The sequence below is a fragment of the Dromaius novaehollandiae genome, chromosome 2 (assembly GCF_036370855.1).
Source record: "Dromaius novaehollandiae isolate bDroNov1 chromosome 2, bDroNov1.hap1, whole genome shotgun sequence".
Lineage (NCBI taxonomy): Eukaryota > Metazoa > Chordata > Aves > Casuariiformes > Dromaiidae > Dromaius > Dromaius novaehollandiae.
This window is the reverse complement of record NC_088099.1, coordinates 107,235,198-107,255,639: the sequence shown is the minus strand read 5'-3', so window position 1 is coordinate 107,255,639 and position 20,442 is coordinate 107,235,198.

The following is a 20,442-nucleotide window of genomic DNA, read 5'->3' as shown; positions in this document are numbered from 1 at the left end:
TTCTCGCAGATGCTGGAGTCTGACGGTGACGATTTTATTGTCTGCACAGTGCCATCGTCCTGTGTCAGATTTTTTTCAAGCGGTTTGTAAGAAGCCACAGAGATATAATTGTGAGTGTAGCAACATTTGTACTTGCTGGGTGACTAAGACCTTTTCAATGGCTTTGAGTAACCAGGAGGAGGTTTTTCGCTGAGGATAAATGATTCTGAAATGGTAACTATTTAGCATAAATTATGTCTTCTGCCTTGCTAATCACCTCTCAGTTCAAAAGATACAGGTCTTATCCCAGCACACCTCGATCTGAGTGTAGCGCTGATGCTGGATTCATGCTCTTCCAGTCAGTCTGTTGGGCAGGAGAAAATCCCCTTGAGAGTCAAAACCGTTCAATTGAAATCAAGCACTTCAGGCTTACAATGGCGGGGGGGGGGGGGGGAACCTACTCTTCCCTCGCTTTGAGCAATCCCTCCCCTCCATCCTCCCCCCACCTGCCCCAAAGGAAGGAGAGGAAAAAGCAGGACGGAGAGGAAAGCAAAGAAAAAGAAAAGTCCGGGTGGTGTAAAAGGCGAATTTGTGGTTATTGCAAATGTTAGCATTTCTCCTTGTTTTGGTTTTTTTTTTTTTTTTTTTCTTCTTCCCCTTGCTTCCCTGGCATACAGGTAAAATAACAAAATAAATCCCACAAAGGGCTTTCTGCCAGGCTGCCTCTGGAAGTTTGCTTAAGTGGCCTTAAGTAAGATAATAAGCAAGGAGTGCGAAAAGAGGATACTTTGTCTTTTCACATTAGCAGCAGCCCTGTTCAAGTGGCAGCATCTATGAAAATGCTGTTCAGCCTTTAATGAGACTACAGTGTGTTAGTGTACCAGTCTAATTAATCCCATATTTTCACACAGCATAATTACTGAGCCGGGGCTGAATTATTTGGCTACTGGAGGTGGAGCAGCGCCTGCACTGTCCTCTGTCTCTGCTCCTCACAATTTATTATGCTATACAGCAAGACACCATTGAAACCTCCTAGTATAGGACTATCTGTCATCTCTACATTATCAGTAAAATACACCACCTTCCATACTGTGCTACAAGGGCTTTAGCAAATTGCTATTTTTATGGGATATGATAAAGGAAATGCTACCTTATGTTCAAATTTTTAACTGTCTAGTGTATGGAATATACAGTCTCACTTCACGCACGCCGTTTCAGCAAGGCCTAATTTGCATAGCTAAATTCAGGATGTTTTTTACCCTGCTACTTTGCTCCCATTCATTGCTCCTTCTCTCTCTCCCTCTTTCTTTCTTTTTCTGTTTCCTTCTTCCTTTATTTCTTTTTCTTATTTCTTTCTTCCTTTCCCTTTCTCTCTTTTTTCTTTTTTCTTTCTGTTGTCTTTCATTCTTTTCTTCCTACTTTCTTTTTTCTTTTTCTTTCTCTCTCTCTTTTCTTTTTCTTTTCTCTTTTTTCTCTCCTCTTTCATTCTTTTTTCTTTTTTCCTTTTCCTTTTCTCTCTTTCTCTTTCACATTCTTTCTCTTTCTCTTTTTGTCTTTTTCTGTGTGTCTCTCTCTCTCCTTCTCTCCTTCCACTGCTCTCACAAACAAGTCATCCCTACACTTAAAGAATCTCCATCTTTCCTGGCATTAGGCTTTTTCATCCCTTAAACTCCTTTCTCTCCCACTCCTCCTAATTTGTGTTATTCCTTGAAACATATTTTTTGCATGTTATTATTCACCTCTGATATATGATCTTGCCATTTTGGAACCGGTAGAGCCCCCCACCCCCTTCCTTCCCATAGGAGTTCAGGGAGATTTGTGGTTTAAGCATTTACTCACTTGCTGGTGTTTCTGTGACTGGTTTAATAGTATCTTTTTAATGGAAGGCCAAACACTACATTAACTGTATGGAACCGTTTTAAAATTATTCTTTTCAACAAAAAAAGAGGGTTGTACCCTGTAAATTTTAAAACCAGCTTTAACAGTACATAAGGCTATTTTGTTATTGTGTATGGTTTCCATACATGCATTGTGAGATATATGAATGTATATATACCTAGGCAAAGTGAGAGCTCAAAATAAAGAAAACCACATGCTTAATAGCACAAGAGGGAAAATTACTTCTCCAAGTTTTTAACCAAATAATGGTCCAAAAACCTGAGTTTTCTTCTACAGTCTTGAATATAATGTATTCAAGGAGTAATAAAGTGAATTTCATTACACTTTTGTTGATATGGCAATGCAATATTGGATCTGACACTCTGAAGATCTTCCATATGTGCTCACGGGAAGCCAAACAGCATATACAGCCCCCCCAGATTAGTGATGCCATATAGGGTCTTTTATCAGTCATCTTGGGGCAGCTGAAATTGGCCTAAGTTCAAGGGTTAAGCATGGTTAAATGTTAACCAGCTTTGGCTTGTCAGCCTTCACAGGGCTGGCAACGCTAGTGATCGTGCAGCGTCATTCCCGTGGTATCTGTCTTATGGGAGCGACACTGAAGGGAGCCGTGCAGAAGGGCAGAGGGGAACGGGCAGGGGTAGGGCTGCGTGTCCCTGCATGGGGGAAGCACAAGTGGGTGTACGCACATCTACAGAGATATTCAGGGCTCTGTGTACTGGGGTGCGTTATTTGTATTTTCACTGTTGTGTAGAATATGCTCACAGAATATGCTCACAGAGGTTTCTGGAGGATACGTGATGCTCTTAATGATGCCATGAAGGGAAAGTTCAAGGAGAATTAACAAACAAAAGCTTTGTGAGAGCAGTGAGGTGTTGTTAGAAATCTGGTCTTCCCCGGCACTGACACCTCACGTATTTTCTGTGCTGGGAATAAGGGCTGCAGCAGTGCCTGTGGATGTGTGCTGAGCTCCTGACAGGATGTTTTGCCAAGGTACAGACTGCACCATGCATGCAGTCATGGCTCTCGCTTTGGTCAGGTGCTTCCAGATGATTTTATGCAAGTGACTTCTGACATTTAACTGCTAGAAATGCATTAAGTGAAGTCAGAGAAATAATGGTGAAGATCTTCAGGAGACCAGGGGGGTGTAGGGGGGTGTTATGCATATTAAGGCTGAGAGGCCTTATAGGTGTCTCATTTTCCAAAACTGGAATAGTCAAATCATTTGAAGGTATCTTAGGCTGCCAACTCTTCAGTGTGGCACCCCAAATCACAAGTTACTTTTTAAAATGATGTCTGCATATGCTCTGTAACCTATCATTCCTGCTATGTATCTGTGCATTGAAGTCTCCTCCCTGTCTTTCAGTCCCTGGCTTTTGCAGCAAGACTGTTTCCTCCACCACATCTTACATCTGTCAGGATGCTCTGTTCTGTGAGCTGTCTCTGGCTCAAGCATTTTCAGAGCTTTCCTCATATCCACTTCCCTTCTCACTTCCTTGCTGCTGTTTAGGCTCCTTACACTGAGCTTTAAATCCTCGTCCATCATCCATTATTGTCTCCACTCTTCATTTGTCTTCCTTTCCCTTGTGCATCCATCCAAGTTTGAAAGCCCTCCTGCTACAGTTTTTTTGCAGCGTCTTAAAAACTGCTTTGAGTTAGTCCTGATTTGCTGTAATTCAGCTGCCACCTTCAAAACAATAACATCTATCCACATTTGGAAAAGTTCAGCCCCAGAGATGCGCCATTATTTCCCTGATGTCAGAGGAAAGCTCTGTCCTAATGTGATTTTTAAAAACCATGACATGGCACCTCTGGGTAAATGTTGACTGGCTAATGCCAACCACTCTAGGTCATTAAATTGCGCTGCTGGGTTTGGTTTGAATTGGAAGCTAAGCCGGACATTGAAAGATAGTGCCTTGCACTTAAATCTGTGGAGATGCAGAAGAAGGCCTAAGTACATACATTTTCCCCCTTCCCAAAGTATCAGGTAGTAGCCACTGTTAAAAGCACATGACTGCTTCTAATGGCCTACCCCACTGTGGCCATCTCCCACATTCTCCTAAAGAGCAATGCTCTTTAAAGTGGCTCACTTTTCTTCTTTTTCTTCTATTTTGTTTCCTCCTTCTTTCCTTTCTCTTTCTGTAACATTTTCTTCTTCTGTTTCCACTTTGCTCTGCTCATGAGGCCAATTGAGTAGCACCAGGCATCAGTGCAGAAACTGGCATTTATAGCAGCGGAACTCACACAAAATCAAGCAACATGTTGCATAAATAGAATATGTAAAAATGTACCACAGATACTAGAATTTATCTTCACCTGATTAGGGTGCCCTGATTAACTACTCGTAGCTGTGTCGCCTGAGTGACGGAATAGTTGTTGGTGTCTGTGCTGAGACTTCCAGCAAAGATCTTAATTGTAATGGTTTATTTGTGACAAGGACTCCTACTCCAGCATCCAAACTTCTGTGCTGTTTCTTTTACCAAACAGGAGGCCAAGGTGTCGCTGGATCGTTGTTCAAGCCTCCATCCCAGAGAGATCAGGCAGTTGCCACTACAGTAGCAGTTGCTGAAGACTCATCATGGTGATCCAACAGCTGCCATCAGAACCACAGTGCCAGCTTCTGTGGCTTACCCCAGGATGAGATGTTGTTACTGGGAAGAAGTGGGTGTTACTGGGGAGTGATGCTTCTGACCAGCTGGGCCCTGACTGCTGCCCTTCATGCGCAGCAGGAGGGATTGCTGTTACGTGACTCCTGAGGGAGGTCAGCTGTACTGCACTTCAGACTAATGTTCAAGCCCCCCCCCCAGAATAACCTCCTGTAAATCTTCAAAAACAAAAAGCCAGTGAGTGGCTGTCTGCGGCTTGGGGTCAGCAGTGAGAGGTGCACGCAGAAGCGGTGAGGTGCTGGTGCCTGTGGGATGGCTGGAAGCAGACAGATGCTGCAAAGACCTCCAAGTCAGGAGTACTTCCGCGGGGCCTAAGCACCAAAGACAAAGTCCCCTGGTGAGATGGTAGATCTCACCCCCTGAGTATCAAATCTGCAGGCGAAAGGAGGCAAAGAGAAGTCAGGAAGAAAGGGGACAGTGTGTATTGTTTGAGGACATGGACAAAGTTATCATGGGGTAATCTGGGATATTGCCTCAACATCCCATCAGCTACTCCCTAGCAGCTGCCTGCGTGCAACCTCTTACCAAGTCATTGCTGGTCACTGCAGATGACTGTTCAGCGAAGGATCATCCCCGGTCCTTGGGCATAAACTCAGCATGCAAACAGTTACTGTGGAGTGATTGATAAGCGGCAAGGCCACAGTAGCCCGTTCCTGCATCCTGCATGTGATTTTGAAACTTAAGGCTGAGTAACAGAGGTAAGAGGATTCAGTTTTCATTTTGGAGATCTCCAGGCTTCTTCAGGCCTAACTGTGCAATTCCAGTGCATTCCTTTACTCTGGTTTTGAACTTTTAAACTAGTAACAATATAGTGAAGTGGATGCCAATCTCATAAACCATAGGTTTATAAATGCATTTCAAAAAACAGGTTTCCATCAGTGGAATTCCATGCCATGTCGTCCCTCTGTGCAAGGGTCACAGATCTCATGAGCTCTTCTCTAAGTTACCCAACATTCAAGAACTTTAAAAGAAACAGAGACGTTTTAATATGAGGTGCATCAACTTACCATGACATGTTCAACCTTTAAAAAAATGAATGATTTCTTTAAAAGGTTGGATGTCTCATACTAGCATCGGAACAAGCAACTTGGGGTGGGAAAAAAATCAAAAAGCACCACAAATAGAGAAATGAGGAAAAAAAGCCAGGTGTGTGCTAAAATGGTGTGGAGAAAATTAATTACTGTAAATCTTCGTATAAATAAGACATTACATGACCCCATCTGCTAGCGGAGGATCTCTGGAGGTGACAGACAAGTAAGGCAGGGTCCTCATGAATAGCCTTTCCCTAAAATTCTTTGCTGTGGGCTCAGCACAAGCCTTTGCACAAAAGTGGGAGCCTGTGAGCGGTAGGAATTATTTATATTAAATGTGCTGTTCAGCAAAACATGGCAAAATTCCTATTCCCAACTGGAAGAAAATCATATTTCATGGCTGTAATACCATTAAGCAGATATGGCAATTGGCAGTAGGGAATAAGGGTGGGAGGGAGGCACTCTGGCCAGAGAGGGGAGGTGTTTTCTGCCTGCTAGGAGATGGGGCCCTGCTGGGTCCCTCCCTAACTCAGGCTCTCGCTGCTGTTCTGCAGCGAGAGAGGAAGAAAGCAGAGAGGGGAAGAGGAACAGCCTGAAGATGACAAGAGAGCAAGGTTTTCCCTATGGAAGAACCCACAGAACTTTATAGGGATGAACCCTATGGAGCTCTATAGAAATTGCTCTAAAAGGCTGATAGCCTTTCAATAGAGGATGAGATTCCTCTTCAAACCACCTGGTGAAATTGTATGGCAATTGCCAAAAGACTAAAAGTCCAGCTAGGGCCTGGGCCTGACATGGGTGACCCAGGGGCCACCCGGGGCTGAGCACTCCTCTGTAACAGGAGAAGGGAGATGTGCGAAGCAGTGGGCACAGCTCTCCCAGAGCATATAGCATTCCTTGAAATGTGAGCAAAGGCTCTCACATGGGACCAGAAAAATAACATGAGCAAAACATATTGGAAGAAGGGGTTTGGGGAAGACAAGACGATGCTGTTGGTCTTGGGAAGAGCCAAGTGGTAGCAGCATCTCTAAAGAGGATACTCCGACTCAGAGGACTGAGGGAGCTGTCTGGGTTTTGCATCTGGCTGAATTAGACCTTGTCACAGAAATGTTGAGATGTGCACCGAAGTGCTAGTGTGCACATGAGTGTGTTTGTGAGCTTACTGGAGAGCTGCTCAGGACTAAAATCTGTATTAACATCTATAAAATGGTTTAAAAAATGTCTATAGTATGGTGGTGGTGGACAGTTAAATTCAAAGGTACCTATTTTATAAGTGCCTGGAGGGAATGAATAGATGTGTAAGTCAGGAAGCATGCAGTTCCCTAAACATTAGGGAGAGGAGAAGTCGGTATTTCCTTGATGTTCATTCCAGAGAGAGACATGGAGATGAAAGGAGATTTATACCCTTGCTGGAAGATCATCAATCAATCAATCAAGTGAACGAGCAAAGCCCTTCTCTTATTTCCCCAGTATAATATAGGGCTATATATTCACCACAGTGACATTCACTCTGGCCTGGCGAAAGAGGGGGCTGGGTGCTCTGAAAGGAGGCCAACTGCTTACTTGGAAAATGACAACGCTGATGGAGCAGGCCGTGGTGAAATGTATCTATGCATTGCTGGAGGCATCCCCCCCCCTAGAAATGCAGCTGAATTGTTGAGCAGGATGGCTCCAGTCTGGCATGGAGGTTATGGGCAGAGGAGCCACAGGCCAGCACAGGCAGAGCCTAAGTGGCTCTTCCACGACATAGCCTTTTCCACTGGTGATGGAGCAGATAAAAAAGGGCTTTGTAGAAAATACATCACTGGCAGATTTGGACCAGGGCTAATTCTGGTGTACACAGTGCAATGGATACATCTCTGCAGAGGTTTTTTGTTCAAAGTGGGCAAATTGAGAGGCTTCCCTCATAAAACAGTAATGTTTCTTACACATGAAAAAAGATCATCAAGATTCAGTTTTCTCCCAAGTAAGATAATTCTGACATTACTTAAAATACTTCAGACTTGTCAGTAAAATCTCAATGCCAATAAAATTAACTGGCATATTTAAAGATTGACTTTCTTGCTTGCTTTCAACTCCCAGTCAGCGTGACATAGGGAGGGCGCTTGCTATTCTTATCTTTTACACACTTATATTTCTTGGCCTTTAACAGCTTCTTCTGCATTGCACACTGCTCTGTCTGCCAAGGATAACACGTGTCATTGGTTGCTGCTAATCCATTATGCCATGCTGTCTAATTACCAGTGGTGTAGCAGTAAATAAAAGGTGGGCCCACTCACAGGTTTGCTCCTTATCCCTCATATGAGAAGTGGGGAAATGTTGTATCACCCCAATTATTGTTCCATTTACCTTCATGTTCCCTTGACTATGGCACTGCTAATTACTTACTTTGTTTGGCAGAAGAAATATTAGGTATTTATTTCATTTGTGATGGTGATAAGAAATACAATTCCTGTTATTTATCCCCTGGACTAGAAAATTCCCTTTGCGGCAATCCTTTTAGTCTGTGTGCATAAATCAGACCTCATTTTCCTGTAGCACAGCTTTGGTACCTGAAAAGGTATCAATTTTTGATCAGGAAAATGTTCTCTAGTATAGGAAAGGTAGATTAAAGAGGTCTGTGAAGCGGGACTGGATGGTATACTGGACGAAATAGTTTATTGCTGAAGCAATGTAGTGAAGTCCTACAAAATAATCATAAGAAATCACTACTCTCTTAACAAAATGAGTTCTAGAGGTGTTTGGCTTTGTGATGAATCTTACAGCTAGAGCATTCTCAGCCTGTATCCTAACAGGTCTATACATGATTTTCATTTCAGACATTTATAGTTGTTGATCCTAGTACCCTTGGCTGCAGCCATCTCTTCACTTGAACTCCAGTGCCATGAGATCATCCTTGGTAAAAATGCTGGTTAGTAGCTGGTAAAAAATGTTAGTTAGCGCTATAGTAAATGACAAAGCAAAGGAGGGAAAAAACAAGTGGAACCCTTCAAACGAGTTGCTCATCCCAGCCAGAGGGGAGGTCAGTCCAACATAGCAGTGGCATTTCTGTCTCTGAGTGCTTTTCAAAGAGCACCACTAAGGCTAAGAAGTGACGTGATGCCTAACAAAAGTGAACCAAGAAACAGAGCCAAAGTCTTCTAAGACTCAGACTGGTACTCTATTGATGGGATCACCTTATCGCCCTACCCAAGCTCTAACAAACTCTCAAGCTGTGGTCCAAAACAATCATATTTCACCAGGACCTCCCTTTTTAGCAACACAGCCTTAAAGGAATATTTTTGAAAAGGTATAGAAGGGTGTCTGAAATGAAACCCACAGTATGTGGGGGGATTCATATAATGGTTTAGTATGATGATTCTCAGTCTTTTTCAATACTGTGGGCCTCTAAAATTTGTCCAGTGGTGGTGCAGACCCCTTTAGAAATTTCTTGTGTCTAGGTGGCTGCAGACATGTAGGAACTTCCTTTTCTTAGTCGCCTTCTTTGGATTTTTTTTTTTTTTTTTGAAGCTATCCATTTCAGGAGTTCCTGAGTTGAAAGCTAGTGAATGATATATAAAGCAAAATGTCTGTAGTGAATGGGCAATGGCTAGAAAGAGAGGTAAAATGGACAGAGGAGATTGTACAGGTTATTTTAAAATATACGGATATTTATATACATGCACGTGTATATATTATAATGCATATTTTTCAGCTGAATGTCCTTCAGTTTTTGTTAGTTGTGTCATTCAGTACATCTTTGTGCCATTAGCTCTAGCTTCATTTTAGCTTTGCAGCTTGCTTTTGAACTTTAAAATGCCAACAAGTGAAACAGAAATTTGGATCAGCAACATTGTAGGGGTTTCGCTTCTGACAATGAAAGAAATAAAAAATAAAGGGCTATAGCTGGCTGAAATGAATGTCATATGCAGTCTCCCTTCTTAAAATATTCAAAATGTTCATACCTCAAGGACATAATTTAAATGTTCATTTTAGCCTTCTGCATCACCTTTAAACAAGGCACTGGCATAACACTGCTGCCTCATTTAGATTAGAGAATAATCAAAAATCTCTTGTATTTCTTGGCACTGGGAAGGAGGGTCTTTAGACATCCAGATTTTGAAGGCTGGAAGAGTCTTGTCTTGGAACTGGAATGTATTCATTTCCAGGTGAAAGAAACATGCTTTAAACATTGCTACCAAAGAAAACCCAATTAATTTGAACGTATTTGATAGATGACCAAACTTTCTTCTCAAAGCCATCTGGGGGGTGTTTGCGCCTTGAATGTTGCATAGTTTAACTTGCCTTCGACTTCTTGCTGCTGAGCTCTCCTTCTTGGTTTCTGGTGAGAACGAGAAGGTTGTGGTGCCGTTCCTCGATGCCGCACGCTCCTGCGGCAGGGCAGGCCAGATGGAGCAGGGCTGAGTCACAAAAGCGCAGCCCGGGAAGCGATCCGGGATCCAGGAAAGCCGCCAGGACAGTTCAGAGTTGTCTGGAGAAAAAGACAAATAGCAACAAGGAACGTGAGATCCTGAAAAGATCTCCCCCCCAAAGTCACCCCCCAAAATGAAGCCAAACAAAAAGAGTGAGAGCTCAGAAGCTCCTTATTTCCTTGCTGCATTTCACGCTGCGCGCTGAATGTCCTGTCTGCAAACATAACTGACATCACTGCAAAAGAATGTAAACTTTGATTTAAAAAGCACCGTTTGCTGTTGTTCCTCTTTGGCAGCATATCTTATTTCTTTGGAGTATTTTTATCTGATTACGTCTGTATATGTATATATATAAATATTTTGTTAAAAGCAGAATGATGCTTCTTTTTTTTATTCCCCCGCGTTCGCAATAGAGGCCGTGCACCATTTAAAGCGGGCTCCTCCTGAGAGCTTCCCCGCGAGCAGATGGGTGCCATTAGACACTGCTAGAGAGAGAGGAGAGCAGGATGAAGATTATAAATGAAAACAGTAATAATAACAATAAAAATAACAAATAAGCTTCATGAAAAATGGAGGATTAATTCAAGCTGTGTCCTTGCTACCAATAATAAATGACCTGGCGTCGAGGAAAGCAGGTTGCTAAATTAAAACTAATGTGGGGTGTGTGTGTCCCCCCAGGACCCCACCCCAGCCGAGAGGATCGGCACTGGGGCTCAGTGGCCTCCTCTCCCTCCCTCCCTTCAATCTACCTAGCCGGAGCCTTCTCCCTGTTTGACAGCTACTGCAAGCCCAAACTGACAGCTCTTCAAAATCCGCTGAAGAAACCCAGCATTAATTAAGTCATTGCTGGACTGTAATTTCCTTGAGAAGTAAAAAATTCTCACACAAGAAAAGGTTACAGAGACCTTTTCTGTGTCAAAATTACCATGCTGCATGAATATTAATGCTCTTAATGAAGACAACCTTTGCTTCATCAAGAAGGTTCTGGAGCAGGTGCCAAGCCTGAAGTCTCACTCTGTGGATTTTCTAGTCTACGAAAGTCGGCACAATGCAATTTTTCCATTAAAATCAACATTTCCCACATGATCACATTTTTTTCTTCTTTACAGATAGGTGGAAAGAGGGGGGAAAAATCCCTCTGCTTTGAAATCAAACATTTAAAGGTTTCATTCAACACATTAATCAGTGCTGAGAGAGAGAGAAAGAGAGGAGAGGAGGAGGAGGAGGAGGAGGGATGAGGCGGCAGAGAGGGGGAGAAGCTGCCTTATTTATACAGATCTCACACGCGCCTCCATAGATCATCGCTGGGGCCATGTCTCGGATGGCCCCTGGGTGCGGCAGGACACATTTATTCCAGGAAGGTCCCACGACGCCACTGCCGCCACGCACGGGGCCACTGCAGCCTCCCCCCGCAGGCGGCTGCGCGAGGTCTCCATGGCCACCGTCGTACCTGGCATGGGGTGGCAGTGTCCCCCACCGATGGGGCCCACTCCGGCGGTGCCAGGCGCTTCCCTCCGGCTTCGTTCCAAGGCCCAGGAAAGCAACCGGGGGGCAGCGACGGCACGGCACGGCGGCCCTGTGGCACACACTGCCATGGCGGTTTGCAGCCCACCGCTGTCAGCACAGGTGGCCTCGGCGGGGATGTGGGGAGCCAGCGGCTGCCCAGTGGGCGTCCTCCAGGCTCCCCCCCAGCGCTGAGGCCGTGTGTAAATTAGCCGGCGCGCGGCTGGTGCCCTGGCACCCCGTGGAGCCCAGGCCTGGTGAGGAGGCGCCCTCCCCGCCAGCCGCCATTACATGGCAGCTCACTGCTGGTTAATGGCCGCCCACCAAGGTGGGGGTGAGGGAGGCCATTGCATGGCCTACAGCACCACCAAATCGGCCCCGGGACGTCTCCGCGGTCCCCACCAGGGCGCGGAAACTGCAGTGGGGACGGAGGGCTGCAGGTTTGGGGTGGGCGGAGGGACCTGGCCCCTTGTCGGGGGGCTCAGGTCGTTGGTCGCGATGACAGAGAAGGACGTGTGCTAGCAAGAAGTGGTGGCGGGGAGGAGGAAAGTGGCTCTTTTCTTGGGTTTTCCTTGGGAGAGGAGAGGGTTTTCAAGATGGCCCCGTCCTGGAGAAATGGCTCCGCTTTCACGCTGAGCCATTTTACCTGTGTTTAGCACCCAGCTAAATAGAAAAAACTGTGGAGAAAACTATGGAGAAAAACTGAGGAGGGACTAGAGGCTGCAGCTCTAGAGAGGAAAGAAAAACAGGTGAAATACATCTCTTTATCCCCCCTTCAAAAGGAGAAAATGATATGAAAACTGCCCATTAATTATATCTTCCACATTTACTTATTAGACATTCATGATCTAATAATGGCTGTGGCTAACTTATAAAAAAAATCTGATTATTTTCTGTTGGGGCATGCAATGCCCTATATATATTAAAAAGGTAAGCAATGATATATATTTATGGGTACTGATGTAATAGCTATTAGATTTATAATGCAGAGAAGAAACATAATTTTATTAGAAAGAGCAATAGTTCACAATCCTATTATTGTTTATTGCTGACGTCAGTGCTGAACTATAATAAGAATCATGTAACAACTGGAAATAATAATAAAAATGCCGTTTAGATTTGCAAGAAAGCGGATCCTCTAAAACAAAAATAGGGATTATACGCTCCAGCCTTTGGCTGACTAGGGATATCTGGCAGCAGCTGGAAAGCCTAGGATGAGGGGCTTCAGTTTCGCCAGCCGGCCTCGGAGGGCTGTGGTGGCCGCGGTTGAGGTCCTGCATACTGGGCCCCCAGCTCTGCTGCGCGTGGAGCGAAGCTTGAGCCGTGGCCGCCAGGAAGGGGCGGTCAGCTGACTCGTCCATCTGCCTGAACGCTGCAGGCGGTTACACTTCATCACAGGATTTCAAGGGGAACAAGTATTTCAGCCATAACCTGTGTAAGGTGGTGGGACCAACCAACCCCCCCCTCCACATCCTGCGGCCTGGAAGTGGAAGAGGAAGGAGGAGGAGAGTGCCCTTCCCAGGAGGTTCGGAGAGATGAACCAACCTGGGGTCAGGGACAAAAGAGCAATCCCCAAGGTTTTGCCAACCTGATCCCAAGGTAAACATCTTCCTGACCCCAAATCTGCCATGAGCCGCACCATAAACATCTGGACAAGGCCATTTTTACAGTAACAGGGATTATCTGAGCTTGCAAAACCTCACATCATAAATTCTGTTTAACCCCTTGGAGCTATTACTATGCAACAGTTATGACTAGCATTTTTTATATAGAGATGGATAAATAGATACAGATTTATATTTATATATAGAGAAATAAAATTCATATATATATGTGCATATGTGTATATATGTGTGTGTGTATACACACACACACACACACACACACACACACACACACACACATACACACATTTAGACTCTAAATCTTTAATTATGGTAGTCCTAAAAATCTGTTTTGAAGTATCTGGAGTCATCATGCTTGATGGTCTCTACTTCCCTATATTACATCTTTTTCCCTTTCTAGGTGTTAGGACAGTCTTTGCTTCAGACTCATGAATTAGCTCGTTTTCCCCACATCTGTGAATTATTAATGAGGGTGTTTCAGAAAGCTTCTTGGCCGCTTCCTTTAAAACTTGTGGGTGCAAATTAATAGAGCTGTTTTTGGGAGAGCTTAATTTTAGCAGGTACTGCCTCAGATCTTCTTTTGTTACAGAGATAAATGTTCTGCTCCTGCAGAAATGTCAGATGGGATAGATACACCCTTCAGCTTCATTCCAAATACAGAACACAAGTGTCTAGTCAACACTTCTGATCTTCCTTTGTTACTACTTGCAATTTTATGAGCTGTCTCCAGCAAAGGACCCACAACTAATTCAGAGTTTTGCTTCCTCCTTTTAGAGTTTTCAGGGATCTTTTATTATCTTTGGTTCTGTTGGCCACTAATACTGCACTGATTTCTTTCAGTTTTGTGTGGGTGTTTGTGTGTGGGTGCAGGCATGGAGGGAGGGAAAGGAAAGGAGGCTACAAAGGTATCATTTTGAGCAGCTTTGCACATTTCCCAATCTTCATGAAATTTCTTATGGTCAATTTACAGCCCCATTCAGTCTGGCCAGATGTCTACAGGCAGAGATGGCCACCGGTTTCATATTAAGATATTGATAGACCCAACTACAGGTAAGATAAAGGTGAAAGCAGGATCTGCTGCCAATGAAGCTGAGCGCTGCAAATTTAGAAAACATATTTTGTGTCCAGAAACCTGAGCTAAATGCTTCAAATGAGCTGCCTCAGTATTAAGGTGCTAGGAAGGAAGGAATTTTGAAAATGTTGGCTTATCCAAGATCGCACACTGAACTAAAGCAGGAACAGAATTTTAGTCTCTTGACTCCAATAAATTAGATGCATTAAAATACACAGATAGCTGAGATAGCTTTATAAATTGCTGGAATTTTAGATTTGTACAGAACAAGGTGATGTTGTGTTCTGTAATGATACAAATATTCTTATGGGACATGATGTCACACTTAAAACTCTATATTTTTAAAGGTGTTTCAGTTACTGCAGAGCAGCAGAGTGTCTTCAAAATGAACTAGATTTGCTATTCCATCTGAAGAACAAAGAGAAAAATTTATAGAAGATCAAACAAATAAAAATACATTGAGAAAGACAGTAAGTGATGTCAACGTACTAAGAAATTAAAAACTTTGCATTAGTGTCTGAGCTTTTTTGTTGGTACCCAGGTATTATAAATAATAAACTAAACCGAAATTGTACATATTATAAAGCTGCGTTTTTCTCTTGGGGTTCTGGTGACATGTACAAACCATGCGAGGTTTACTCCTGTGGCTTATTGATTGTCACTAATCCCCCTCTATAAAATCACAGACTGAAGTGTAGTGGGGAGTGGTGTAATTTGTGTGGAGCTGATTCAATCTTTTGCCTACATTTGTTTCCAAATTATTTGACAAGCCTTGCCCATGGCTTTCCAGGATTGTGCCTTGGGATGAATGAACTCCTATGGCAGAAAAATTCATCCTGTGGAAAATGCTTGTGTTGGGTCATTGGAACTATTTGGGAAATATTTGGCTGAAAAATAGTGGGGAAAATCAACTCAAGTGGAAAAAAATGAGATGAAGTTTATTTGTGATTGATGAAGAATTATAATCTATATTTTGTCTGCGTCATTTTTTTTCTTAGAAATATCTTAATCAGCTTATTTCAATCTCAAATGATGATTACTTTCTTTCTTCAAGTGAGTTCACCAGCCAGAAAAAAATCAGTCATGAAGTTCTAATTGTGATAAACCTCACTTTTTATAGAACTTTCAAATTAGCTGCTTACTGCTCTAAAATTGAAACAACTTTGTGATGATTTTTGTCAAGTTTATTTGAAAAGGTTCTGGACATGATAGAGTCTCAACTTCCTCAGATTATCTTGGTGGAAGACTGGAATCTGAATCAGTTGCTATCAGCATGTCATCAGATCCAAACCCTCACTAGCTTTGGGACATTTGAAATCTGGATCTGAAATGTATCCCCTGGACCTCTGCATTGTGTTACAGGATGTTTCTTGACATTTCGAGCTGGTAAAATGGAAGCTGAGAACACTTAACACTCTGCTTTGCACCTTGCGGGATGGGGGTTTTAACTTTTCCACAAAAAAGAAATCTGAATTTTGTTCGTAGGAAATCTTTCCTGATGATAAACCTAACAATCTTGCCTCCTGAATGAGAGCTATCATGCTAGAATTTTTAAAGGAGTCTAAACCTCTCTCCCCCCACAACTCCCAATACCTTAATCCCAGAGAAATTAAACGTGAATCTCACTCCCAGCTCTTTCTGGCCTCTTAGAAAACCCCAGGCTTAATCAGTAGGCTTGTTTATGGTACAGCTCCTTGTCTCGCAGGTACTACAGATGCCACTTTGTTGCACCTAAACTGCTTACGAGACAGCACTCTTATCTAATAAGACATAGCACAGCCATACATATTTATTTATATTTGAACTCTTGCCCTCTGTACTATACTGCAGGTCATGCATCTGCTCCAACACCACCTTATTAATTTTCTACTACTCTTCTTTATGGTGGCAACGGTGTTTCAAAGCCTGAAAGGAATATTTTCCTTTTTTTTCTCTTTGATCTTTCTCTTTAACTCTTTAACTGCTGAAAGGAGAGGAGTTTGCATTTTCACAGCGCAGTATCACAATGATACTTGTTGGGAATTAGGACAAAACAACGCACTCCAGACAATGTCACGTCTCCTCCTGTGTAATACATTACTGTTCTGTTTTGTACCTTGCTAATTAGAAAGCAGGAAAGAAAAATATATTTATATATAAAAGAGCTCCCATTTGACAGACTCAAATTACAGAAGTATTCTGATATAAATTATTTAATCAGTGGGGGGAAAAAAGAAAGTCACAGTACTAACTATCATTTCTAGACAGAGTATTAACAACCATTTCTTTCATTGGCTTCTGGTGTCTTATTTTGTGCACCTATCACCAATAAGAAGCTATTGTATGATGCTTAGCATAAAATATGACTTTCATCTCTTTGTCTTTGCATTCACTTGCTTCATTTACCTTCCTAATGTATAAAAAGTTTTTAATTTGCCTCCCTCCCTTCCTCTTCTGTCACTAGCACTCTTGAAAACTTCTGGAAGAAAAAGATAAAGAATTTAATTCATATATGGGACCCCATTCTGCCAGCCAGATCTGCCAGTCTTTGAAATATACTCAATGAACGCATTGTTTGAAGGTGTGATTGCAGCTTTATGGCTAGGTTATAATCCAGTGATATGAAGCCATCCTGATGAAAGTGCTGATCTTCGAATCCATGTGTCCTTTGATGTCCTGCAATGATGGATTTTCATTTGGAGGCCAAAGGCTTGGTCCAGGCAGCTGCTTTCAGCAGTAAATAGAAACATGCTGGAGGTACGTTGTTCAGGATTCGAATTTTTCCCAAGTTGAGAGGTGTTCACAGCCAGGGCTTGGCTCCTGCCTCTGTTGAAACAGGAGCTAGCCAGGAAGTCTGATCTCAGCCATACCAGAGTCTGGAGATACTCCGATCTCAGGGTTTGGCTTGGACTCAGCCCTAGGAAAAAAATCCAAACTGAATTGTGTGCGATCACGCATAGGGTAGTAATGGGGGTAGCTAGTGCTCTATATTTCTGCAGGCTCATGACCCTGAAAGAACTGACTTGTTTTCTCTTTGGTACTTAATGCCAGCACTCCTGTGATGGGGAAGGTAAAGGGATGTTAAATGGGACACAGGTGCTGCATCCCTTCTGCGAGGTGTTGTGCCCAAGGCTGTGTCTGCCCTCAGAGCAGGTGAACAAAGACAGGGCCATAGGGGTCTCTGCTGCTCTGTTAGGGGCCCCAATTCACACCAGCAAAGGAGCGTGCGCTTACCCAAAACTTGTGGAGCCAAATCAGGTGCCCAGAGCCAGGCACATGCCTGAACGTGTCCCTGAAGGAGGGGCTGCCTCCCTGACATCCTGTGCACCATTAGCAGAGCCAAGTCATTGCTCCCACTCGCTCATGAAAGTCAAGTCTGAGACTTTAACAAGCCCCACTCCCTCGCCCCTGCTGGCTCCCTCCGCCTGCCGTAAAGGGGCCTTGCATGGCAGGGCTTTCACCCACAGTCCTAATGAAGCGACTTGGCGTAGCTGCATCACCAAGCAGACTCAAAGGTGGAAAGTGCACCTTTAAACTATTAAAAGACCTAACAGCAGATGTTTAGTTCCAAAGGAAAAAAAATATCAAAGAGTGTTGCACAAGAGCCCCCTTCAAACGTGTTGCTGCAAGCCCAACAAAGCTGCACTGTATGAAAGCAAAAGGTAAATTTATTACTGTAACAAAGAGCCATAAATGGGCCAGTATCAAACCTCAGAGCAAAGTTTGTCATCTAAGAGCCTGATACTGTGAGCAAAAAAACTTTTTAAAAGACCAGGAAGGGTAATGTGCGCCAAAGCCCATGTCTGTGCATAAACTATTTGTGCCAAATCTGAATTCTGCTCTGGGAGGGGTAATCCCTGGGCTCCCCTTGAGTTAATGCCTATGTCTGATAAGAGTATGCGTATATTGTTTTGCAGTCCCTGTGGTGGATGAATACCTCTTGATTGCCTGCTGAGATTACATATAATAAAAAACAGACACAGTAAACTGCTTTTCCTTTCACAGTTATGTCGCTACTAGATGTGTATATATAGAGATATATATATTGCAGGTTTAAAATCCATATCCTGTTGTTGGATAAGCAGCTGTAGCTATGGAGATTTTTGTGGAAAATTTCCACTTTTCTTCCCATGAGCTGTGAGTGCAAGGAGCCAAAGTGTTACCTGAAGAAAAAAAAAAAGGAAATGAGGCACCATGAGGTTACAGCGTGGAGTTTTCTTGGCAAACCAAACGCGGAGTCCTGTGACTGCTGGGTTAGCAGCAACGGTAAGTGGGCAGATCTGTTCTCTCTGAAGTTACTGTCACATTGCCACTGCCAGTGATGATGTTCACACCAGCATGGTGTTAGCACACATATCATGTCAGTCGTGATGGCATCTCCTGCTGCAAAGAGGGGGTGGAGAGGGCTTCCCACACCAGGCTGGCCAGGGACCATTGCCTCAGCCCAAGCACCGAGAGGGCTCTGCGCTGGCCAGGGAGCTCAAACAGGCCCAGGGTGGGGTTGGGGCTTAGCTGGTGTCGGGTCCCAGCAGCTGGAAGGTGGCATGCTCCTTCCTCGGCAAAGGCTGATTGCCCACCAAGGGCCACCACGTGCACTTCATCTGCACCGAACCCAGCCGTGGGGCGCGCCAGAGGTGTGCGTGTTGGCTCAGCTGTCACCCTGTAATGCACTGCAGTCCAGGGATAAGGTGCAGAAGTGCCACAGGTCCTGTCAGTGTAGCTCAAGAGAGACCACAGGGCCAGCCAGGATACCCTTGGATGCCTCACACTGGCCAAATGGTCTCTGACTGATTTTCTGGAGGAGGCCCCTGTCCTGCCACTGTGGGCACTGGGGAGCATGCGCTGGCATTGCCAGCTCGCACCTCCCGCGCACCACCCCTGCGTAACGTGGGTGCAGAAGTAGGGAAACTCTCACCATGAAAGGCTTTCCCTGAAGAAACAACAGCCACTTGGCTGTGCCTTCCTCCCCGCAGCACCGCATTGTCATTCCTCTCATTAGGCCTGACCTGTCACGCAGGGCCCTGCAGGATCACAGGGGAAGGTGACAGGTTTCCAGTGAGTGACAATGGCTCTTTACTCAGTACAGAGCAGTCACTCTGCCACTTTTGTATGGGGAAAAAGGCCCATTTTCTCCAACAGAGCTTCTGATAATAGTATCTGCCTTCTCTGCTTTCACTCCCTCCTCCTCACCGTCGCTAGCTCTGTGCTAGCAATATGAAATAAAGCTCATTTTTCTGACATAACACATTAAGATCTTGAAAGTTTATGCCATAGCAATGTAAAATGAATACCTCTTGGCACAACAGAGGCAAGGAACTGCATATTTGTTAAAAGGGAGGAAAATTCTCACACACTTAATCTATCATACTGTATAATGGCAACTGACAGCTGTCTACAACGGAGTCTTCTCCCTTCCAGCTCTTACTTCTAGCTCTCTCCTTTTGCCCTGGTAAGACAAAAAGACTCATGTTCTGAAGCAGACAAGGCTCAGGATTTAAGAGAGGGTATTTTACACATTACAGTGCTCTGGTGGAGCTTTCTTACAGTCAACCAACATCATGAAATTCCATTTAAATATTGGAACTGCTCCAAATTGTTTCAATGTGCAAATTGGTCTCTGGCTGATAGTGGCCTTTGTACTTCTTTGGCAGGGATGGGGAAAGGAAAGAGTCCTTACAAGGGGCAAGCTTCACTTGCTGTGCAATGCGAATAACATAAGCTATAGGAGAGTGAAGCCCTGGATTACTCAGGACGAGCTGGAAGAAGCCACCTTCCTTCACAGGAATCATTACTTGCAGATTTTATTTATTTACAAACAGATTGCCAAACCTGACAGCAAAGATAGGAAATGCCATTTCTGAAAATCAGAGAAAAGTGAAACAAAACCTTTGAAATGCCTCAAATTGGTCACTCAAAAATAGAATTGCCTGGAAAACTCAGCCTTCATTTGCATAAAGTGGGTGACAGGCGCACAGACATGCCATTTCTTGATTTTTGTGTACAAACATATGTAGAGCCAGCTACCTGCGTGGGAATTTTATTATCTCATTTGAAAGGTACAAGTTGAGAAGTCACAGCAATACTAAACAGTGTTTATTAAAAGAGGGAGGGTTTAATCTGCTCTACAGATACTATTTCTTTTAGCAGAAGCCTGGAGAAATACAAGGAGCACATTTTATTCCTTGAGTTACCATTACCCATAGGAGAAAGTAGGGCTACCTAATGCTAATGGCTGAAAAAGAGAGAGTCGCTCCTTTTGTCAAATCCACTACTTTT